The sequence below is a fragment of the Macrotis lagotis genome, chromosome 1, assembly GCF_037893015.1.
Source record: "Macrotis lagotis isolate mMagLag1 chromosome 1, bilby.v1.9.chrom.fasta, whole genome shotgun sequence".
Taxonomy (NCBI): domain Eukaryota; kingdom Metazoa; phylum Chordata; class Mammalia; order Peramelemorphia; family Peramelidae; genus Macrotis; species Macrotis lagotis.
The window spans coordinates 741,318,589-741,323,679 of NC_133658.1; the positions used below are offsets into that span (position 1 = coordinate 741,318,589).

General features: G+C 38.6%; 1 pseudogene; it reads right to left on the bottom strand.

Moving 5' to 3' along the window:
* Nucleotides 1-4,120: 4,120 nt before the first annotated feature.
* LOC141487678 (MIT domain-containing protein 1 pseudogene) lies at nt 4,121-4,877 on the bottom strand (annotated as a pseudogene).
* Between the last annotated feature and the right edge of the window lie 214 nt (nt 4,878-5,091).

Below are 5,091 nucleotides of genomic sequence, written 5' to 3' on the forward strand. Positions count from 1 at the left end.
TACAGGGAGAGAAATTTAAGCAATATAAAAGATATCAGGGGAAGCTAGGTGGCGCAGTGGATAGAGCACCAGCCCTGGAGTCAGGAGTGCCTGAGTTCAAATCCAGCCTCAGACACTTAATAATTACCTAGCTGTGTGGCCTTAGGCAAGCCACTTAACCCCATTGCCTTGCAAAAACCTAAAAAAGAAAGATATCAATAAAATTTATTGTTTGCCAACAAACTTGAGCCCCAAAGGAAAGATATAGGAAGGCACCTTACCCCGCTTCTCTACTGGTATGGGTTGGAGGATGGTCCATGGGTTCAGAACATTGAATTTAGTATCAAGATTCTAAAAGGGTGCTGTGATTGATTTTGCTGAATTATTCTCTTCTAAAATTCCTTGTTATAAGGGATGACTCTCAGGGAGGAGAAAAAGGAGGGAAAGTCATAGAGGGGAAATGTAGGCAATGTAAAAACAAAAGTTATTCATTAAAGGAACTCTACTAAGCAGACAGAGGCTTAAAGAATTCAGTGACCAGAGTGATGGGTCTCAGTTTACTGGTTTGTTTTAGGCCTTGGGGCCATTGGGCCTTGGTTGAACCAAATTACTCAAAAGTCAGTTAATGAATGGACATATTGGAGAAGCTAGACTCTGACAAATTAATCACTGGCTTCAGCAGTACCTGAGCCTTCTGCATTGTTTGCATGAACCTGTTTAGGTTAAGGCTTCAGTAAGTATGACGCCCAGGTTTCCCAGGGGTCCCTGGCACTGAGTTTGAAAAGCTCCTCCTCCCCTTCAAAATATTTAGCTGCACTGGCCAAACAACCCGGGTGATGGCAGGGGGCTCAGCTGGTAGTTCCCAAAGCATCTCTCTCTAAGTTCACTGTGCTGACCTTTTGTTTTCTTCTTTGGCAAAAGGGTGAGCACCCTGAGGCTTGGGTCATTTATATTCCGCTGAGGCAAGGGTTTTGCCTCTTTCCTTTTTGTGTTTCTGCATTTTAGATCTCAGTAGGTCCCAGAGTTTTTGGTCCAGGGCTCATCTCCTGCCCCCCTTTGGAATCTGTTTCCTTTGCTATAGTTCTTTCTCCTTCTCACCCCCAAAAGTTCTTCCTGACCTAATTTGGAAGTCCTCAGGGAAACCCCAGGAGATATCAAAACGGAGATAATCCTTTAGCTCTAATTCCTTTTCCTCATTCTCTACCCACCTTAACCCCCACCCACTTCCCATTTCACCAAAGGGTCACCCTCTTCCCATTTCATTAAGGGATAGAGTCTTGTTACCTGTAGTCCTAAATAGAAATGTCTACATTTAAGTTCTTTATTTAATGCTTCTTCAAAGAGGCCACTCAGATATCACATTGTGACCTAAATACCAAAGCAATGGAATGCCAAGTGCTGGCAGGTTCTACAAAGCTATGGGTCTGGTAGAGGAGTGTATGTCTGTCATCAGAGGGCAAATCTAGCTACATTTGGAAAGCCTTATCATTCAAATGCTGATGTGGATGATGGGGTTTTATGGCCACAGTAGTTCACAAAGGTTCTCTACTGGAGAGGGGAGTGGCGATTTGTATTGGTATAGGTTAGAGATTCTTAAATGACTTGCCCACTTTCATTTTTGTGTCATGGACCTCTGGGGAGCCTAGTGAAATCTATGGACCCCTTTACAGAATAACTTTTTTTAATGCATAAAATACAATAAATAGAACTACAAAGGCATCTGATTATATTGGAATATTGATATCAAAATATTTTATTAAAAAAGTAAATCCCTGGATCCCAAGTAAGAACCCTTGGAATGGAAACTATCCAAAAATTGATAAAATCATGGATCCTGGGATATTTAGTGCAGCAAGAGAGGTGAATTGACAGTGCAGCAAGTTTATTATTATTGGGGCAGGTTATCTTGGTGGAATTTAGAACAGTGATTTTGATAGTATGGAGGAATTTCCGATGAAAAAGACCCCTTTATCTTCAATACAGACATGCAACTACTCTGCAAAATTCTGGTGAAAGGCTTGCTAAACTGAGAGGTTAAGGCATCTACCCAGGGTGATGCAAAGGTAGGACTTGAACCCAAGCCTGCCTGATTCTTCTTTTAGCTCTTTTCAATAGACTAATAGTTCCCCAATTTGTTGTTGTTGTTATATGAATATCTTTCAACAACAATAACAAATATGTTGAAAACATCCAGTGTAAACCATACACCAGTTATGATATTCTGCAGTTATTTACTTTTTCTTGACTGTGTTCAGTTGTTTTAATGTTGCTGGATTGAAGAGAGCATTACAGGGAGCAAGATATAAGAAGATTGGAAAGGTATGTTTGTGAAGGATAGATTATGAAGAATTTTGACTACCAGAGCATTTTGTATGTGATCATGGGGCAATAAGGAGTCACTGGAATTTGAGTAGATGGGGTGACATGTTCAGATCTGCACCTAAGGAAAAAACACTTTAGTGACTGAAATCACTTAGTTGCTGAATGATCTTGGACTAGTGACTCTACCCTGATTACTCTTTTTTTTCACTCATAATGGAGGGAATGATAGTTATATTGCTAACTTCTGAGGGTTGTTGTGAAGATAAAGAAGCATCTTTTGTAACTCAATGGCAGGAAGTAGCACACAATGTAGAGAGAGCTAGCTTCTGAGACAGATAGATCTAGTCTCCAGTCCTGACTGCGTGACCCTGGAGAAATCACTTAACTTCTTAGTTCCCTGGGTTGTAGAGAAGGTGCCAGTTTGTATTGGTAGAGGATGTTTCATCATCCTGGGAGCTCACTAAGTCACTAAAATCATAATTCCAATCTCATCCCTAATCATAATTCTGGATCTAGTCTAGTAATCGTGCAACCCAGGTAAAGCAATGCAAAAGGCACTTTCACTAAATATTTCATTTTGAGTGGAGAAAGTAGGAGTAGAAACGTCAAAGCTTAGCAAAAAAAAAGGCTCAATTCATTCTATGGGAACTGGAGTCCTTGATGGACTTCCTTGTGATGGGAGATAGGGTGTACACTATGAAGAACTTGTTAGGAAGGTTCCCACAGAGGGACAGATATCTGGTAGCTTCCTATTTTAATAAATTATTCTTGCTACTTATGTGCTAAGTTCAGTTATTTCTAAATAAAGAGGGAGTACAAGTGCTGTCAGCCTCTTCTACTTTTTAGCATCCTGGAAGAAAGCTTCAGTTGCCACATCAGAATTATGGTTTTAAATGATGCATATGGCTATGTTACTAGTAACATTGTTAGAATATCCCCAAAATGTTGCCAAGGCCCCAAAATGTTGCCAAGGAAATTCTATTTGAATATTTAGGTTAAGGCTGGAGTGTATACAATTGAAATACTTACCCAAAACATAGTCATGAACCATTTCTTTACCCTCTGAGGCCAATTAAAAATTCTTCTGAAATTCACCTGCCCTATTCTTTCCCCAGTTGAATATTAGGAAAAAGTTACAATCAGCCCAACGCATATAAGGCCTCAAGACTGTGAAATGACCACTATTATTTTTACTTATTTCTGTGACAAGCTGGGTGGAAACAATATTGCTTTAACTGCATACAAAGTTCTCTTGGTTTTGTTCATTTTGCTCTTTATAATTTCATGCAAGTTTTTCTTTTCTTTTTTGTTTTTTTTGCAAGTGGGGTTAAGTGATTTGCCCAAGATCACACAGCTAGGTAATTTTTTTTAAGTATCTGAACTCAGGTGCTTTTGACTCCAGGAGGGCTGGTGCTTTATCCACTGTACCGCTTAGCTGCCCCTCCATCTTTTTCTTTTTTTTTTTAACAGTAAAATAAAATTTAATAGTATATAACCTTTTACATATATCTTAAAAGTACATTTTTGAAACAGAAAAGGATGAAAAGTAAAGTACACATTTTAATTTGGTGCTTTCTGCTTTTTTTGCTTTAGACTATATCCCTTAAGGTATATAAGAGATACTTTAAATAACATTTTTAAACCAGTGATGTAGTTAGAGAAGAAACATGAGTCACAATAAATTAATAAAATGTCCAAATCAATAGAAATATAAAATTAGATTTTACTATTACATTTTCATTTACAGGAATTGTTGTATAAAAAGCATTTACAATTTAGTATTTATTTAAAATATAAATGTTTAAAACATGAGGTCAGATATAGTCATCATATTTTCTTTGTGTGTTTAGTATGGAAAATGTCCACTGTCATGTTTCATGACACGGTCTCAAGTCAAAATTGCAATTCCCTAGTGCAAAACGCCCCTGTGGTTTCTTAAAATAATCAAGTCCCCTTCCAATCTTAATCATCCATCCATTGTTGAATCTAATTTCTCGATCATGTATTGAAGAAGAGAATTCTATTTCCAGCTCTATTCCATGCTTACTAAGTGATTCTCTTATTTCTTCCAAGCCACTGATCTGCAGACCCTTCCCATTGCCTTCATCCATAGAAGTAAGAAGATGAATAGTTTTCACTTTACATGGCTGCTTAACGAGCATCTCACAGAATCGAACAAAGTTGTATAGCTGGTGAGTATGTCTAATATAAGGATCTTCTATCCATACTTCAGTAACAGCTGCATTAAGATACTGTTGAAAAAGCAACTCATAACCAAAGCCTGTTGCATTTTCTTCTATTTTAATTTGCTTGTGGTATTTTCCATCTTCTTTTTCTTGTTCCAAGAACTTCTTTATTTCTTCTGCTCGGTTCATGTATTCAGAAATTTTTTGTCTTAAGTGACATTTCTTTGCAATGTCTTTGGTGCCTTTTAGCACTTGCAGCAGCACATCGATGCCCTCCTGGTAACATACCAGGGACTCCTGGTAGCTAGAGGTGGAGTCCAGATCCACCGCCCGTTTCAGGAGGGTGCTTGCCGCCGCGGTGCCGTCGGGCACCCAACAGCTGGCAGCCATCCCCACTGCGCTTTGCCCATCGACCCCTCCATCTTTTTCTAAGATCATTGACCTCATCATTTTTTAGAGCATAATAGCGTTCCATCACAATGATATACCACAACTTGTTCAGCCATTCCCCAATTGATGGGTATCCCTGTAATTTCCAGTCTTTGCCACCACTAAGAGTTTCTATAAAATTTCAGGGAAAAAAGAAATTTACATGATAACTTTA